Source organism: Piliocolobus tephrosceles, chromosome X (assembly GCF_002776525.5).
Source record: "Piliocolobus tephrosceles isolate RC106 chromosome X, ASM277652v3, whole genome shotgun sequence".
NCBI classification, from domain to species: domain Eukaryota; kingdom Metazoa; phylum Chordata; class Mammalia; order Primates; family Cercopithecidae; genus Piliocolobus; species Piliocolobus tephrosceles.
Window position 1 is genome coordinate 92311829 of NC_045455.1, and position 20544 is coordinate 92332372.

The 20544-nt window shown below is 41.2% G+C and overlaps 1 pseudogene; it reads left to right on the forward strand.

Moving 5' to 3' along the window:
• The first annotated feature begins 236 nt into the window (after positions 1-236).
• The window catches only part of LOC111525025, a 59880-nt pseudogene continuing 39572 nt past the window's right edge, over positions 237-20544 (forward strand).

Consider the following 20544-nt stretch of genomic DNA (forward strand, 5'->3'; position numbering starts at 1 on the left):
GTACATGCTATTGAAATAATTAATAATTAAATAAAAGCATTGCCCAGTTTGTTGCTTTTGGAAAACATGCCAATTTAGGTAACACATATTTTCAATTATCAATAAAGTTTTTTTTTTTTTTTTTTTTTTGAGACGGAGTCTGGCTCTGTCACCCAGGCTGGAGTGCAGTGGCCCCATCTCGGCTCACTGCAAGCCCCACCTCCTGGGTTTACCCATTCTCCTGCCTCAGCCTTCCAAGTAGCTGGGACTACAGGTGCCCACCACCACACCTGGCTAATTTTTTTTTTTTTTTTTTTTAGTAGAGACGGGGCTTACCGTGTTAGCCAGGATGGTCTTGACCTCCTGACCTTGTGATGCTCCTGCCTCGGCCTCCCGAAGTGCTGGGATTACAGGTATGAGCCACCACGCCCGGCCAAAGAGCATGACTTTTGAAAAATCTTATTTTTAAATTTTGTTTTACACTGTATTTCTGATTTACTGGATTTGTTGAAACTTAACATGGCTGTAGACTGATTTGTATTTTCTCAAAGCTAAGTTGGATTTTGATATAAGCAGTTTTGCTACTATCATTGGGTAATACTGGCTTAATCCAGGCAAATACAAATGGATCTGGTTTCTAGAATTGCCTGGACTCCATTTTAAATGTGAAAGTTCTTCTGTGCCTTTTTATAATCCTTTTCTTGAATGTTACTTATTTTCATCATGATGCTTAATTCTTACTCAGAACTTGCTAAGTAGAAAAAAAATTAAAATTTCTTTTACTTCATGAAAAAGTCAAATATTTCCACTTTTCATGTTTTCTTCTTATGTTTCCCCTTTTCTCTCCAATATTACCATCTGCTTGTTTTATTCCTGTTCCCGGTGATACCCGCAGTGAAATTTCCATCCACAGTCTCTGTTGATTTATGCTCGGCTGTGTTTATTTCTGGCATTGCTAACTTTCTTGATATGTCTGGGACTTGGGCTTATTACACTAACTCTAGGTTCAGGTTTCCTTCTCACAACATTTACTCCACACCTACTTTGAACTTTTCTTAAGATGAGAGCTTAAATTACTAAATACGTTTCTTTCCCACTACAGATTTCAGGGCAGAAAAGAAGTGGTTACAGGGGAGAAAGAGAGTTCAAAATGTTCAAAAATGCCCAACTGTTTTCAAAACTTGGAAGTGAGGACAAGCATTTTTCTTTAATTGAATTTCAGATAGATCAGTCACCCTAGTAGTGGTTACCCTGGGGCATGTTCCCAGCATCCATTAGGCTGGTTGGCATTTGAATTGGTGACGCACTTCTCTCCAAACCCCGATAGATACCTGATGTTTAAATGGGCTTCTGGATTGCAAACCTTGCAAATGTCCTTAGAAATCACAGAGTGTGCCTGGGTGAAAAGGAGGATCTGCTCATGGGTGGCCAGTGTTTGTTTACAACAAAGGCCTGGGATGGGAGTTTTAGTGGTGGCCAACCACTCAGTTTGCAACAGATCACTGATGAAATTTGATTGTGGAACTTTCTTTTTGAATCCAGCTGTTAGTCAGTTTACATCCTGAAGGATAAGAATTGATCACTCTGCTAATTTTATCCTCCCTGATATAACTGCAGATGTTATTCAGATTCGTAGGCAACTGTCCTAAAATTTTACAGAGTTAATTGTCTCCAGAGATGTCATCTACATATGTGGATATCAGGGACAAGGTGCAGGTGATCACTGTTGAGAATCCTCATCCAGGCCTTTGCAGCAAGCAAGTATTTGCTATAGAAGAGCAGGTTGCCTTATGACTCAGGTGAACCCTATGGTTTATAAGGAAGGTGACTTCTTTAACCACACAAGTCTTCACTTCAGGGATATTTACAATGCCTCCACAAGGTGGAAAAACTTCAGGTATTATCCCCATATACCTCAGTTCGAGAGAACGATTATCCACATCCTATGATTAAAGGATGTGGATGAGCTTCATACAACATAGCAGTGGCCAAAACAGCAGCAGCAGCAGCAGCAAAACTTTGACAGTGGAAAAAGCTCCAAGTCTGCGGTTTTATTTTTGTTTAGTTAGAGATGGAACGCCACACAGTAAATCTATCAGTTCCAAGTGCCAAATTAATAGAAGTGTTAGTGTGGCATTGAATTAGCAAAATGAGAAGCAGAGAATTGACAAAGAAAATGAATTATCATGCATCTTCTTATAAATTCAATGAGGAGATGCAAGAAATAAATCACCCAACGAAACAAGGGCCAGATGGTGAATATGCATGTGCACGCACATGTGTGTTTATCATCCTCTGACATGGAGACTTAGCATAAGGTAGGGCTGGGGTGCAGTGGGCCAGGAAGTAAGCTTGCAGTTCTTCTTGGTGTCCTTGAGCTTGAGGTAGTACTGCTGCGGTGTGTGCAGCGTGCACTTGGTCTCATCATCCACAAACACCTCCATGGGATCCTGCGTGGACTCCCTGCACACAGGCCAGATCTCCTTGCTGGAAGTGGAGAGGCTGAGGTGGTGGCTACAGTGATGTTTTGTGAATAAAGGAGAATGACCTAAAATGTGAAATGTTGTAATTACTAGTCTTCATCTTGACAGAATTTACTTCTAGCTATAGCTCTCCAAAACTGGAAGGAGGGAAAAGAGAGAGATACGAAGATTTTTTCTTCCCTTGGCATACTTGGGTAAAATGACACATTCCAGATACACCAAGGGCCACCTATGTTCACAGAATAGCATCTACTCAAAGCCCATCTGTTGTAGGTGTAGGATTGAAGCTGCTGCTAACGCAAGTTACTTGTGAAATGGGATAACATTTTAGGGTATGTATATAGGCTTTGGGGTCTAGATTTTCTTCCTTTATTCCATAAGTGGTGGTTTTAAAGTCTACCTGTTGCCTGAGTCAATTTCAAGATGTAGCAAGACACAGTTCCTTCCTTCACAAGATGAATATACTATCCAGTGTAAAATATTTGTAATACAACTTGATAAATGCTATGGTGAACAAGCACAGACTTCTGTAGAATCACAATCTAACTCAGGATTTAGGGAAATGATGAGGTCAGGAAAACCACTCAGAGTGTCTGACTCAGTCCCCGTGTGGATTCCTACTCTTCCTCCTGACTTTGAAATGTCAGAGCACTGGGGCACCCAGTCTTTGGTTCTCTTCCCTTTTCTGTCTTTATAACCTAAGGCTGAATGAAGACCTATCATTTTAAATTGCATTAATGCACCAAACTCACGTCTCAGCTCTGCCATTGCCCTTGCTGTGGAGCCTCAGAGTTTCATCCGCTCACATCCTTTGTAGGTGTCTGTAGGTAACACAGATTAAGCCTGCGCCAAACTGACCTTTGGTTTTGTTTGTTTTTTTTACTTACATTCTTGTTCCTCCTCTTGTATTCCCAAGTTCACACCATTTACAGTGCCGTGTAGGCCAGAATGCCTAGAAAACACTCTTAACTCTTTGCCCTGCTTATGTTTTAAACAGATTACTTCTCACTATGTCCGTCAGCACCACCCCAATTCAGACACCCAGTCCCCAGAGTAAAATACCTAAATAGTCTTTTAAAGTCTCCCTGTATGATGTTGTTGCCACAGGGTTCACGCTTTGTCCTCTAAACCCTGCAGAGCTAGTAGCAAGATTCCATCTGCACCCTCTAGTCACTGGTATGGCAATGACCTTGGGAACTGCATCCTCTCAATTCACAGTCAAAGTAGGAGGGCTGGCAGGATGGTTCCTGTTGACGGGGGCTGCTTTCTGAGAAGTCTCGCCAGCTCCATCCTGCCTAACTTCTCAGTTTGGCTGTATTTTATTTTCATTTTTATTTATTTTTTTGAGGCAGAGTCTTGGTCTGTAGCCCAGGCTGGAGTGAGCAGCGTGATCTCGGCTCACTGCAAGCTCCGCCTCCCGGGTTCCCGCCATTCTCCTGCCTCAGCCTCCTGAGTAGCTGGGACTACAGGCGCCGCCACCTTGCCCAGCTAGTTTTTTGTATTTTTCGTAGAGACGGGGTTTCACCGTGTTATCCAGGATGGTCTCGATCTCCTGACCTTGTGATCCACCAGCCTCAGCCTCCCAAAGTGCTGGGATTACAGGCGTGAGCCACAGTGCCTGGTCATTAGCTGGTAATTCTTATAATAGATGTAAATAATTAGCAACTGCATCCCCTTGCAGCATGCAGAGGAGAACGAGGAACCAGGGCCTTGCCTCTCTGCTCTCAGCAACATGGCAGAACAGGATGTGGAAAATGAGCTTTTGGATTATGAAGAAGAGCCCCAGGCTTCTCCAGGGAGCACTCTGGATCCTACATTTCCATCCACAGCTGTAGCTTCTGGAACTTTCTGCTGAAGCTGAAGCTCCTGAGGTCCAGCATGACTGCATTCTCCAGGCCACCCTGGGCATGGACGTCCTATGCCAGACCAAGTCTGGGACGGGTAAGACGGTGGTCTTTGTGCTGGCCACAGTGCAGCAGATCCAGCCCGTCAACTGACAGGTGACAGTCCTGATCACGTGCCACACAGGGGCACTGGCCTTCCAGATCAGCAGGGAGTATGAATGAGCACTTCTCCAAGTAGATGCCCAGTGTCAAGGTGTCTGTGTTTTTCAGAGGCTTCTTCATCAAGAAGAATGAAGAACTGTTGACGAACTGTCCCCATGTCATGGTGGGGACCCCAGGTCGGATCGTGGCACTTGTACAGAACAGGAGCCTCAACCTGAAGAATGTGAAGCACTTTGTGCTGCGTGAGATGCTGGGGTGGCTGGACCTGTGGCGGGACATGCCGGTGGCCTCCCACCTGATGTTCCGGCAGAAGCAGTGAGTCGTGTTCAGTGCCACCCTGAGCCAGGAGATCTGGCCTGTGTGCAGGGACTCCATGCAGGAGCCCATGGAGGTGTCTGTGGATGATGAGTGCACGCTGCCCGCACCGCAGCAGTACTACCTCAAGCTCAGGGACACTGAGGAGAAGCGCAAGCTTTTCGATCTCCTGGACATGCTGGAATTTAAGCATGTGGCAATCTTCATCAAGCCGGTGCAGCCCTGCAGTCCCCGGCCCAGCTCCTCATGGAGCAGAACTTCCTGGCCATGGCCCAGGAGGAATGACTGTCACACTATCAGCAGTCCAAGGATTTCCAGTGGTGGATCCTGGTGGATCAATCTGTTTGCAGTCAGTTGCAACATCCACAGGGATATGGAGGCTTGGGAAGATATTTGGCATAAACCATTGGCTGCGGACACTTTTCTTTATTTATAAAATCTTCGACGGCCTCTGTGCAAATCTGTCGATAACTTCTCTTCTACTCTTTTGTCCACACCACGATGCCATCCACTTCACTGGAGGAACTTACTGAGGCAGCTCCAAGCCTACGTCTCTGCAGGTTTGCTCAAAGTCCCCGTATTCACTTTCAATCACTTCCTAACCATTGTAGGAACTGAGTGATTCAACATCTTCTTAACTATGACCTGCCTGAAGACTTGGACACCTACCTCTACCCAGTGGCCTGTGCAGGTTGTTTTGGCACTAAAGGCCTGTCCGTCACTTTTGTGTCTGAGGAGAATGACGCCAAAATCCTCCAGGACATCCAAGACCGGTTTGAAGGTAATGTGACAGAGCTTCTGGAGGAAAGCAGCATCTCCACATATGGTGAGTAGAGTCCTGACCACGGGCCTCGATGGCCTGGAGTGGTCCTGCTGCCCGTGCGTGGCTTCCTGTGTGCCAGGTGGGTCTCTCTTTTCACTGTCCAAAAGCTGCAGATTCTCCCCCTTTCCTTTAGGATGTGAGGTTATAAGGGAGGTGAGGAAAGTTTGTTCTGATTGTGCTAAGAAAGAAGCCAATCTTTCGGTTTACCCGAATTTACAAGGATATTGTATCATTTTTCCTTTTGAAATGGGTCTTTTTAATACAATGCAGGCACTTAATCCATGTCTACACAAATGCCAAACATCTGGATGAGAATAAAAATTTAGTCAAAAATAGATATTTCCAAATAACTGGATGTTTGATCTAAAATAAATCAAATAACCTCTTTTTTTTTTTTTTTTTTGCTGTATTTTTCACACTGAAATTGGATGCTTTGTACTTACTTGTTGGATCTGTCAAAGCCTTTTTAAAAAAACGAAGAACTGAAAATTAGGACGAAGCTCTCAGAAATACAATGGGAGTGGCTCTAGGTGACGTGAGGAAAGCTTCTAGAAACATCTTTCCAGTTTTGAGAAGCTCTCTGCCAGTCCTCCAGGCTGAGAAAACTGAGTCTGCCAGGGCGGTTTGAGAGGTTTACTCACCAGTTTCCTAAGCCTCCAACAGGTGCAGGATTACTCTCCCCGTTCTTACTGGAACACACAAAATATCTCCTTTAATCAGCGAGGAGATAGCACCTACAAAGGGGCCTCAGTGGGAGCCTGGAGGCTTCAGGGAACAAAAGGGTTATGTTGTCCCAGGGACAGCGTTATCCTTTGTTATGTGTATTAATTAATATGGAGGGAAAGGCAGGACTACATTTGTTAAAACGGTTTGTGGTAAACAAGTCAGCCGCTGTGCTGACTGATTTACAGTGGGCAGAAAGCACAGTGGCCTATTACTAACATCCAGGGCTCGGTGTGATTAGATCATAAAATCTTATTGTATGGTTATTTATTTATATTTCTATAAATTAAACAGGCATTTGACCTGAGTGGTATACAGATTTGTAAAAGAAAAAAGAAAAATTACTTATTTTGATAGTGTTTGATCCAGAGGCACAAATTGGATGACCATCGCCGTGAAATTTGAAGCAGCACAAATTGATTTCTTGCTTGTTCAACTACGTATCTCATCTTTTGTTTGATTTTAGGAAACGGATCAAAGCACACACAATAGTTAATTGTTAATACACTTCTTAAAATATGCTAAATGTTCTTGTTTGTTTAGTTCGCTGGTGGGGCAGCAAAGATGATAACACTTTTTCTAATCTTGCTTCTACATTGTTTGACATCTACCAATACATTGTGAGAAACACTGTAGTGGTAGGTAAAATGGTTTTGTACAAAAGTAAGGTTTCTTCCTTATTGTGGATAAGCATCTCTAAGAAATATGATTATTTATACATACTATATACTAGAATTAACTGCCTGAATATTTTATATTTGGGATTTTGTTTTCTCCAGGTGAGTTAGCTCCAGGAGGTAAGGAGGTGGTGTTCCCATTACCAGGGACTGGTGTGGGGATCTGGCTGTCTGGGTCAGTATAGGGCCCCAAATCATTCCCATGAGTCACTTGAGAGCAAGAGGCAGACAACTTCACTCCTGGTTGCCTTGAAGGTATCCTACTTTGCCCTCAAGGCAAAACCTGTTCTGGCACCAGCCAGGTTGACCTAGGATAGCCATCCTCGCCTCTCAAATGCTGCCAAAACCACGGAGCACTCAGGAGAGCTGCACGCTGCACCTCCACCTCCTCTTAATAAACATCAGTGGCCGGGCGCAGTGGCTCAAGCCTGTAATCCCAGCACTTTGGGAGGCCCAGACGGGCGGATCACGAGGTCAGGAGATCGAGACCATCCTGACTAACACGGTGAAACCCCGTCTCTACTAAAAATACCAAAAACTAGCCCGGCGAGGTGGCGGCGTCTGTAGTCCCAGCTACTCCAGAGGCTGAGGCAGGAGAATGGCATGAACCTGGGAGGCGGAGCTTGTAGTGAGCTGAGATTCGCCACTGCTCTCCAGCCTGGGCGATAGAGCGAGACTCTGTCTCAAAAAAAATTAAAAAAAATAAATAAATAAATAAATAAATAAACATCATCATTTCATAGTTATGAGGTGCCATCTACTTACCCAGAAAGATGAATCTGGTGACCATTCAGACCTTGCAACTCTGGCTGCTTTGAGGAAGGGTGCCCTCAGTTTCCCTGAGCTCAAGGTGTTCTGTTGTGACTGAAAGTTAGTGCTGAAGGAGAAGGATGCCAATGTGAATGTTCCCCCATGCCCCTCCACTGCCCCCCGTTCTGAGTCTACAGTCCGTTAATGCCACTCTGTATGTATTATACCACTCTTTATGTATTATGCCACTCTGTTTGCCTTTGCCTACCCATAGCTTAGCTCTCACTTACGAGAACATATTTGGCTTTTCTCTTACTAAGTTACTTCACTTAGAATAATGGCCTACAGCTCCATCTAAGTTGCTGCAAAAGACATTATTTTTTTCTTTTTTATGGCTGTGTGGTATGCCATGGTAATATATATATCACATTTTCTTTATTCAAAAATCAATTGATGTACACTTACATTGGTCCCACATCTTTGCAATTGTGTACTGTGCTGTGATGAACATATGCATGCAGGTGTTCTTTTGATATAATGATATATTTTTCTTTGGGTAGATACTCACTAGTAAGATTGCTAGATTGAATAGTAGATCTACTTTTAGTTCTTGGAGAAGAAAAACAATTTACTTATAATGATTCAAAATGACAGCCAAAGGAAAATCATGGTCCAGGAAAACGGAATGACCCTCAGTTTCCTTTTGTCCTCTGGCCCCCCAAAGGTGTTTCTTTTTGGGAAAATAAAATCACCACAGAGAATCAAACATCTTAACTTCCAGGAAGTCAGACAGTAGTTTGTTAAATAAAGGACTTTCCTGCTCTAAGTAAATATGGTACGAAAAAGCTAACCACCTTTCTTTGGAAGGGCCTTTTGGAATTGACTTTGCTTTTATTAATTTGGGCTCGGGCTTGGGTTGAGGCAGCTAAAAGTAGTTGTTATTCTCAATGTTGTTTCTACATGAATCTCTAGTGGAAAAAAACTTTGCATGAATTAATTACAACAACTGCAAAGGCATTTAAGGCAGGTGGTTTAAAACACAGACCGAGTGGCTTTGCAACAAACGGATTATTCCTGTATGCATGTGCATAATGTTTGGTCACTCCATTGCTAGAAGTACAACAGTGTAGATGAAAAACATCAGTGTATGTGGGGAATCTGAAGACCACCTTCTTTGTTGGCTGTGGCTGAAGGCAGAAATAACTATAATCACTTTTTACTGCCTAAAGATTTTATATAAGCAAACTCAAGCCATAAGCCTTGAAAGTGGGATTGTTTTCTCAGCCTTTTCTCCAACCGCCCTGGACCACTTCTTATTATGCTTTTTTGCCAAGTTTTCATAGGTTTTGGTAGTTTGGTCTTTGCAGCTCACCAACTGGTATTAGGAAAACACCCTTTACTTTTTAGTGTGGTCTCTGTTGATTATGATTTTGGTGGCAAGGTAGAAAATGAGCATGTATTAACAAATAATAAAAGCACATCTCTCAAGTTCATTTGCACTCTGAAGATGAGATTGTGAAAGGTTAAGCTGTCAAGTAAATGGGAATGCACTGAGATGGCTGGACCTTGTCCAACGGTACCTGTAGCAGCTGTCAACCTAATTAAGCCAGATGTGTGTTCAATGTAAACGGACCTCCCAAGAGGAATAATAACAGATTTCAGGCTCTGGAAAGAGACAAAAGGTGGGGGAGGGGATGGGTAGAAGAGAGGTGAGGCTAAGATCTATAGAATATTTCTGATGTCAGTGTGACTCCTACCTGGAAGACTCTTAGCTCATTAGTGTCACCTCGATTGAACTTGGTTGAAACAGTTCTATGGGTGGGTGAGAAAAGTGGTTTAAGTGAAGTCTGAGTACATTTTCATAGTCAATAAACTGATATTGGCTAAACTCTTTCATCTTCAACACATACACACATGCACGCACACACACACACACAAAACCTTAGCCTGACTTTAAATCCTTAGTAATTTAAAAAATGACATTTAAGCCATGCCAACTTTGACAGCCCTTCAAGGGAGTATGTGAGCCATGAGCCAAGAAAAGGACACCAACAGGCTTTCAGATGCTCTCAGATTACATGCGATTCACAACTCAGGATGCACGTTGGTTATACTTTCTGCAACCCTACTGACGACTTAAAACAAACATTCTGTAAACCGTAAAATGTGAGGTACAATAGTGAGTGTTATGTTAAAAAAAACACTATAACTTCTAGACAATTTTTTCCATTCATGCTATAAAATGTCATATCTCCAAAACAGAAGTGTTTGAGAGGCAGACCTTTAAGCTTAGCCAGGAAAATGCTTCTCAGAAAATTTTCCTTCATGTTGCTGAATTTAGTAACTACCTTGATGAAACCAGTTCTAAGTTGCTATGTCTCTAAGAAAATTATAAGAAACAGCCAACCCCTTTTGAGAACTTGGTAGCTGCTTAATATTTTGTTTATAGAGAAACTTCATTGATTTTGACTGATTGACATTAAATACTATTTATTAAACAAACATGTATTTCCTCTGCGCCGGACATAGTTTTGAGGACTTTATGAAATTAACTTATTTCGTGCTTATAGCAACCGTACAAAGTAGGTAACCATTAATAACCCCATTTTACAAAACAACAGAGCCCAAGAAAGATTAAGTGGCTTACTGAGGTCACACAGTTACATTCCTAATGTACAGAAATGTTGATGATCTAGAAGGATCCTCTCTTGTAGGAGGGACCGGAGTAAAGAATGTGATACAAATCTTTCCAGAATAGCATAGATTCAACTGCAAATGGCAAACTTCTATCTCAGTAGATGGAGTGGACGTTTTTCTTAGGCAAGCTTTTTTGAGAACAATCAAACAAGTGAGATTAGACCCCAGTGTGATGTGCAACGCTTATGTGGCACACAAGAGAATTGAAAGTCAAGGCTGAGTCTTAAATCTTGCTCAAATAAAGTGGGCGTTATTTAATGTATCCACCTCAACTTGACACTTAACTGTTCTTATTTGACAGAGTTAGTGATGGAGGAAATTCACTAAATCATTCATTCATTCTAGGTGCCAGGCACTGTGTTGACTTCTAGAAGAACCACACGTGGTACAGACCTTAAAGAACACAGAACCTATATAGTGGATTGAATAGTGTCCTTCCGAAATTCACACCTACCTGGAACCTCAGAATGTGACCTTATTTGGAAATAAGGTCTTTGCAGATATAATTAATTCCGATGAGGTCATACTGGATTACATGGGCCTCAAATTCAATGATTTGTGTTCTTTTAAGAGGAGACATTCACAGAGACAAAGACACACAGGGAAGAAGGCCGTGCAGGCAGAAATTGGAGCGATACATTTGCAAACCAAGGAACGCCTTGGAACAGAGGCATTGTAACCCAAAAGGCATGGAACAGATTCTCCCTCAGAGTCTCCAGATGGAAAATGACCCTGCCAACACCCTGGCTGCAGACTTCTGGCCTCCAGAACTGTGAAAGAGTAAGTTCCTGTTGCTTTAAGCCACCCCGTTTGTGGTACTTAGCTATGGCAGCCCCAAGAAACGACAGGTTTGGGTACCAGGAAATGAGGTGCTGCTGTAACAAATGCCTAAAAATATGGAAGTGGTTTTGAGACTGAGTAATGGGCAGAGGCTGGAAGAATTTTGGGGACCATGATAGAGAAAACCCAGATTGCCTCAAAGAAATGATCTGTGGCAATGTGGAGTGAAAAGCAATTCTGGTGAGAATTCAGATGGCTGTGAGGAACAGGGTAGAGCAAGCTTACGGCATCTGAGATAAAACATGACAGCTTGGCGGAAATATGAATGTTAAACATGCTCCTGGTGAGGTCTCAGAAGGAAATGATGAACATATTATTAGGCACAGAAGGAAAAGTCAGCCTTGTGACAGGAAATTTAGCTTGATTTAAGCTCTTGAACCATGGGTCCTATCTCCTTTGTTATTGCTAGTTATAGAAATGATTGTACAGCAGACATTTTTTGAGCTCAATACTATGATATAATACAATTATACATACTATCTTTTTTCCAATTTCAATCCTTCCCCCAAATCGTAAGAGACAAATCAGTTCAATGTTTGATGTTCCACATAAATAAATTTTAAGTTATTAAATGAGAAAGAAAAGCAGAGATCTGACTTTATACAACATTGTTGAATCTCAGAGTTTTAGAACTGGAAGAAATCTTAGAAATCACCTAGATGATTCTTGATAGGATGTGTTTAACCCCTTGATACCATCTCTATGAAATCATCAAATAGTTTTAATTGTTTATACATTTTTTACTTCCTATATTAATTTATCTGTGACAGTACAATTCCAATTATTAAAATGTTTTCACTCATATGGTGACCAGTTGGGATTCTGTCCTCCATAATGACCCAGGATGTCTGTTAAGCCTGGGTGTTATAGACTTCTAAATATTAGAAAATGTGTTACCTGACAAGTCTTGTCTGCATTTCAGTCCTGTGAATTATTCTTCACAAACAGTGTTTAAGAGCCTTTCGCTATCCTAGTGACACTGTGTGCAGTGTTATAATTGATGTTTCCTTTAATGTATGATGTTTAAAGCAGAGTACCAAAAATGAAGTAAGTCCTGATCACAACAGAACATAGCAGGATGTGCACATCTCTTGTTCTGGCACTCTACTTCTATTAATTCATATTAAAACAACATTTTACTAAACCAGCCACTTCACATAGTTGCATCACATTATACTTTAAAGCAATTGATTTCACTCAGTGATATTTACATACATTCTCAAGATGACAAAAAATTGTCACAATGAAAAGTTTTGGATGTTACATAAATATACATGCTAGGTAAAATGTAATATGGAAAATATATTTCTATAACATATTGTATATGTTAATCAATCACTGATGAAATATAACTATTTTTATACCCAAAAGTATTCTGGCATATGAACGGAAGGGCAAAAAGTTTTCTCTATAAATCTGTGAAAAAATAAAGTTTTAAATATAGATTGAGAAGTATGTGATTTGTATTTTTAATTAAAAATTATGTATTTCATATTGATAAATATAGGATAAAATGTTTTTGGGATGTGCAAGGATTATAGATAGCCAAATATTAGTACATTAAAAAAAAAACAAAAAAGCTGAATTTTTTAGATTTTGTAGCGCTACTGGTGACTGGTGATGAGGTATTCACAGGAAGCTATTGCATTTGAGATATGCTGCATGCCATACTAAAAGCTAATGCCCACCTCAAATACCAGAACACCTGTAACAGATAAAGGTTTTCAACTTTTGGTAGTCAGTTGCCACTTTGCCTAGTGAAAACAGTGTAGAAGCTCTGGTTCTATGGAATTAAAAAAATAAGAATGCATCAACAACAGTAATAATTGCAACAATTATACAACATTTTTATTTATCAACTAGTCCTTGAAACTTCTGCTTCCATTCACTATGGAGTAGCTTACAGAAGACCAATAAGCCAACTTGAAAACAGAAAAATTTGACTAAATCATTTGTCTGAATATAACGGAGAGCTGCCAAACCAACTAGAAATTGAAAGATGAGGAGTCTGCAGGAAAAACAAAACCTCAGAGACTTACAAGGTCACTCTAAGAGTCACTCTTCTTTGGGCTTTTTAAAATTGGTCCACAAATTAGAAGCCATGGTTATAAGAAGCAAAGAAATCAGGAGACTATTTGGTAATCTCATAGGACTAAAGAAGAATAAGCTAAAGTTTGTGACTTCAAAACAGCTGAGATGTGAAATCAAGTTATTGGTGAGAAAAGAGAGATAAAGAATTAAGACATTTTTTTTTTTTCTCCCCTAGAGGCTTTTGCTGAATCCTAAAGAGGGATAAGAAGCTCATCAGAAAGCCACTGAAAAACATAATGGAATTTTCTGGAAATATTTAGAGACAAAAATCATACTCAAGAACCATGACGGAAGAAACCTCAGGATTTCAGGTCGACCAACTGGAGGGCAGTGTCCTAGAAATGAGTGTAAACTACAAGGAGACAGAGCCTTAAACACATTCTAACCTAGCTTCCAGTTAGCCTTGTCCTAAATTAGATTAAGATGATATGTCTTGACTGAATCTCACCATCAGAGGACATGTTGTAACCTTTCTGGAGGAGAACAATCCAGAGTCTCTCTCTGATTTTTTATAGATAATATTTAATACTCAATAAAAAATTAGCAAACTTCTTACCAATGATCCAGTTAATAGAAGTATGAAAAACAGATACAAAAATAACCAAGATTAGTGTGCTCCAAAATGTAGAATTCGTAAAATAATAATAAAAATCTTAGAATTGAAAAATGTAATAATTGAAATTAAGAAGTTAAAAGATGAGCTCACAGTAGCTAGGATATAGTAGAAGACAGCATTGGTGAACTGAAAAATAAATCACTGAAAAATTTCCAGACTAAAAAATGAGTGGAAAAAAAAAAAAAAAAACTAAAAAAAAAAAAAAAAAGGGGATATGGTTAAGAAGAATCAAAATAATTTTTCTCATTAGGATTTGCTTTAGGATATTTATGGGGCGGAGCAAGATGGCCGAATAGGAACAGCTCCAGTCTCCAGCTCCTAGCGCGAGCGACACAGAAGACAGGTGATTTCTGCATTTTCAACTGAGGTACTGGGTTCATCTCACTAGGGAGTGCCAGACAATCGGTGCTGGTCAGCTGCTGCAGCTGGACCAGCGAGAGCTGAAGCAGGGCGAGGCATCGCCTCACCTGGGAAGCCCAAGGGGGAAGGGAATCCCTTTTCCTAGCCAGGGGAACTGAGACACAACACCTGGAAAATTGGGTAACTCCCACCCCAATACTGCACTTTACCAAGGGTCTTAGCAAAGGGGCACACCAGGAGATTATATCCCACACCTGGCCGGGAGGGTCCCACACCCACGGAGCCTCCCTCATTGCTAGTACAGCAGTCTACGATCTAACCACAAGGCAGCAGCGAAGCTGGGGGAGGGGCGCCCGCCATTGCTGAGGCTTAAGTAGGTAAACAAAGCCGCTGGGAAGCTCAAACTGGGTGGAGCTCACAGCAGCTCAAGGAAACCTGCCTGTCTCTGTAGACTCCACCTCTGGGGACAGGGCACAGCTCAACAACAACAACAACAAAAACAACAAAAGCAGCAGAAACCTCTGCAGACGCAAACGACTCTGTCTGACAGCTTTGAAGAGAGCAGTGGATCTCCCAACATGGAAGTTGAGATCTGAGAACTGACAGACTGCCTGCTCAAGTGGGTCCCTGACCCCTCAGTAGCCTAACTGGGAGACATCCCCCACTAGGGGCAGAGCGACACCCCACACCTCATACGGTGGAGTACACCACTGAGAGGAAGCTTCTAAAGCAAGAATCAGACAGGTACACTTGCTGTTTGGCAATAGTCTATCTTCCGCAGCCTCTGCTGCTGATACCCAGGCAAACAGGGTCTGGAGTGGACCTCAAACAATCTCCAACAGACCTACAGCTGAGGGTCCTGACTGTTAGAAGGAAAACTAACAAACAGGAAGGACACCCACACCAAAACCCCATCAGTACGTCACCATCATCAAAGACCAGAGACAGATAAAACCACAAAGATGGGGAAAAAGCAGGGCAGAAAAGCTGGAAATTCAAAAAATAAGAGCGCATCTCCCCCTGCAAAGGAGCACAGCCCATTGCCAGCAACAGATCAAAGCTGGTCAGAGAATGATTTTGACGAGATGAGAGAAGAAGGCTTCAGTCCATCAAACCTCTCAGAGCTAAAGGAGGAATTACGTACCCAGCGCAAAGAAACTAAAAATCTTGAAAAAAGAGTGGAAGAATTGATAACTAGAATAATTAATGCAGAGAAGGCCATAAACAAACTGACAGAGATGAAAACCATGACACGAGAAATATGTGACAAATGCACAAGCTTCAGTAACCGACTCGACCAACAGGAAGAAAGAGTATCAGCGATTGAGGATCAAATGAATGAAATGAAGTGAGAAGAGAAATCTAAAGAAAAAAGAAGAAAAAGAAATGAACAAAGCCTGCAAGAAGTATGGGATTATGTAAAAAGACCAAATCAACGTCTGATTGGGGTGCCTGAAAGTGAGGGGGAAAATGGAACCAAGTTGGAAAACACTTCAGGATATCATCCAGGAGAACTTCCCCAACCTAGTAGGGCAGGCCAACATTCAAATTGAGGAAATACAGAGAATGCCACAAAGATACTCCTTGAGAAGAGCAACTCCAAGACACTTAATTGTCAGATTCACCAAAGTTGAAAGGAAGGAAAAAATCTTAAGGGCAGCCAGAGAGAAAGGTTGGGTCACCCACAAAGGGAAGCCCATCAGACTAACAGCAGATCTCTCGGCAGAAACTCTACAAGCCAGAAGAGAGTGGGGGCCAATATTCAACATTCTTTTTTTTTTTTTTTGTGAGATGGAGTCTCTCTCTGTCTGTCGCCCAGGCTGGAGTGCAGTGGCCGGATCTCGGCTCACTGCAAGCTCTGCCTCCTGGGTTTACGCCATTCTCCTGCCTCAGCCTCCCAAGTAGCTGGGACTACAGGCGCCTGCCACCTCTCCCGGCTAGTTTTTTTTTTTGTATTTTTTAGTAGAGACGGGGTTTCACCGTATTAGCCAGGATGGTCTCGATCTCCTGACCTCGTGATCCGCCTGTCTCGGCCTCCCAAAGTGCTGGGATTACAGGCTTGAGCCACCGCGCCCGGCCTCAACATTCTTAAAGAAAAGAATTTTCAACCCAGAATTTCATATCCAGCCAAACTAAGTTTCATAAGTGAAGGAGAAATAAAATCCTTTACAGATAAGTAAATGCTTAGAGATTTTGTCACCACCAGGCCTGCCTTACAAGAGACCCTGAAGAAAGCACTAAACATGGAAAGGAACAACAGGTACCAGCCATTGCAAAAACATGCCAAAATGTAAAGACCATCAAGGCTAGGAAGAAACTGCATCAACTAACGAGCAAAATAACCAGTTAATATCATAATGGCAGGATCAAGTTCACACATAACAATATGAACCTTAAATGTAAATGGACTAAATGGTCCAATTAAAAGACACAGACTGGCAAACTGGATAAAGAGTCAAGACCCATCAGTCTGCTGTCTTCAGGAGACCCATCTCACATGCAGAGACATACATAGGCTCAAAATAAATGGATGGAGGAAGATCTACCAAGCAAATGGAGAACAAAAAAAAGCAGGGGTTGCAATCTTAGTCTCTGATAAAATAGACTTTAAACTATCAAAGATCAAAAGAGACAAAGAAGGCCACTACATAATGGTAAAGGGATCAATTCAACAGGAAGAGCTAACTATCCTAAATATATATGCACCCAACACAGGAGCACCCAAATTCATAAAGCAAGTCCTTAGAGACTTACAAAGAGACTTAGACTCCCATACAATAATAATGGGAGACTTCAACACCCCACTGTCAATATTAGACAGATCAATGAGACAGAAAGTAAACAAAGATATCCAGGAATTGAACTCATCTCTGCAGCAAGCAGACCTAATAGACATCTACAGAACTCTCCACCCCAAATCAACAGAATATACATACTTCTCAGCATCACATCACACTTATTCCAAAATTGACCACATAATTGGAAGTGGAGCACTCCTCAGCAAATGTACAAGAACAGAAATTATAACAAACTGTCTCTCAGACCACAGTGCAATCAAACCAGAACTCAGGACTAAGAAACTCAATCAAAATCACTCAACTGTGTGGAAACTGAATAACCTGCTCCTGAATGACTACTGGGTACATAATGAAATGAAGGCAGAAATAAAGATGTTCTTTGAAACCAATGAGAACAAAGATACAACATACCAGAATCTCTGGGACACATTTAAAGCAGTGTATAGAGGGAAATTTATAGCACTAAATGCCCACAAGAGAAAGCTGGAAAGATCTAAAATTGACACTCTAACATCACAATTAAAAGAACTAGAGAAGCAAGAGCAAAAGATTCAAAAGCTAGCAGAAGGCAAGAAATAACTAAGATCAGAGCAGAACTGAAGGAGATAGAGACACAAAAAACCCTTCAAAAAAATCAATGAATCCACGAGTTGGTTTTTTAAAAAGATCAACAAAACTGATAGACCGCTAGCAAGACTAATAAAGAAGAAAAGAGAGAAGAATCAAATAGATGCAATAAAAAATGATAAAGGGGATATCACCAATGACCCCACAGAAATACAAACTACCATCAGAAAATACTATAAACACTTCTACGCAAATAAACAAGAAAATCTAGAAAAAATGGGTAATTTCCTGGACACTTACACTCTCCCAAGACTAAACCAGGAAGAAGCTGAATCCCTGAATAGACCAATAGCAGGCTCTGAAATTGAGGCAATAATTAATAGCCTATCAACCAAAAAAAGTCCAGGACCAGATGGATTCACAGCTGAATTCTACCAGAGGTACAAGGAGGAGCTGGTACCATTCCTTCTGAAGCGATTCGAATCAATAGAAAAAGAGAATCCTCCCTAACTCATTTTACAAGGCCAACATCATCCTGATACCAAAGCCTGGCAGAGACACAACAAAAAAAGAGAAGTTTAGAATAATATCCCTGATGAACATCGATGCAAAAATCCTCAATAAAATACTGGCAAACCAGATCCAGCAGCACATCAAAAAGCTTATCCACCATGATCAAGTGGGCTTCATCCCTGGGATGCAAGTCTGGTTCAACATACACAAATCAATAAATGTAATCCAGCATATAAACAGAACCAAAGACAAAAACCACATGATTATCTCAGTAGATACAGAAAAGGCCTTTGACAAAATTCAACAGCCCTTCATGCTAAAAACTCTCAATAAATTCGGTATTGATGGAACGTATCTCAAAATAATAAGAGCTATTTATGACAAACCCACAGCCAATATCATACTGAATGGGCAAAAACTGGAAACATTCCCTTTGAAAACTGGCACAAGACAGGGATGCCCTCTCTCACCACTCCTATTCAACATAGTGTTGGAAGTTCTGGCTAGGGCAATCAGGCAAGAGAAAGAAATCAAGGGTATTCAGTTAGGAAAAGAAGTCAAATTGTCCCTGTTTGCAGATGACATGATTGTATATTTAGAAAACCCCATCATATCAGCCCAAAATCTCCTTAAGCTGATAAGCAACTTCAGCAAAGTCTCAGGATACAAAATCAATGTGCAAAAATCACAAGCATTCTTACACACCAGTAACAGACAAACAGAGAGCCAAATCATGAATGAACTTCCATTCACAAGTGCTTCAAAGAGAATAAAATACCTAGGAATCCAACTTACAAGGGATGTAAAGGACCTCTTCAAGGAGAACTACAAACCACTGCTCAGTGAAATAAAAGAGGACACAAACAAATGGAAGAACATTCCATGCTCATGGATAGGAAGAATCAATATCGTGAAAATGGCCATACTGCCCAAGGTAATTTGTAGATTCAATGCCATCCCCATCAAGCTACCAATGAGTTTCTTCACAGAATTGGAAAAAACTGCTTTAAAGTTCATATGGAACCAAAAAAGAGCCCGCACTGCCAAGACAATCCTAAGGCAAAAGAACAAAGCTGGAGGCATCACGCTACCTGACTTCAAACTATACTACGAGGCTACAGTAACCAAAACAGCATGGTACTGGTACCAAAACAGAGCTATAGACCAATGGAACAGAACAGAGCCTTCAGAAATAATACCGCACATCTACAGCCATCTGATCTTTGACAAACCTGACAAAAACAAGAAATGGGGAAAGGATTCCCTATTTAATAAATGGTGCTGGGAAAATTGGCTAGCCATAAGTAGAAAGCTGAAACTGGATCCTTTCCTTACTCCTTATACCAAAATTAATTCAAGATGGATTAGAGACTTAAATGTTAGCCCTAATACCATAAAAACCCTAGAAGAAAACCTAGGTAATACCATTCAGGACACAGGCATGGGCAAGGACTTCATGTCTAAGACACCAAAAGCAATGGCAGCAAAAGCCAAAATTAACAAATGGGATCTAATTAAACTAAAGAGCTTCTGCACAGCAAAAGAAACTACCATCAGAGTGAACAGGCAACCTACAGAATGGGAGAAAATTTTTGCAATCTACTCCTCTGAAAAAGGGCTAATATCCAGAACCTACAAAGAACTCAAACAAATTTACAAGAAAAAAAACAAACAACCCCATCAAAAAGTGGGCAAAGGATATGAACAGACATTTCTCAAAAGAAGACATGCATACAGCCAACAGACACATGAAAAAATGCTCGTCATCACTGGCCATCAGAGAAATGCAAATCAAAACCACAATGAGATACCATCTCACACCAGTTAGAATGGCAATCATTAAAAAGTCAGGAAACAACAGGTGCCGGAGAGGATGTGGAGAAATAGGAACACTTTTACACTGTTGGTGGGACTGTAAACTAGTTCAACGATTATGGAAAACAGTATGGCAATTCCTCAAGGATCTAGAACTAGAAGTACCACATGACCCAGCCATCCCATTACTGGGTATATGCCCAAAGGATTATAAATCATGCTGCTATAAAGACACATGCACACGTATGTTTATTGCGGCACTATTCACAATAGCAAAGACTTGGAATCAACCCAAATGTCCATCTGTGACAGACTGGATTAAGAAAATGTGGCACATATACACCATGGAATACTATGCAGCCATAAAAAAGGATGAGTTTGCGTCCTTTGTAGGGACATGGATGCAGCTGGAAACCATCATTCTTAGCAAACTATCACAAGAACAGAAAACCAAACACCGCATGTTCTCACTCATAGGTGGGAACTGAACA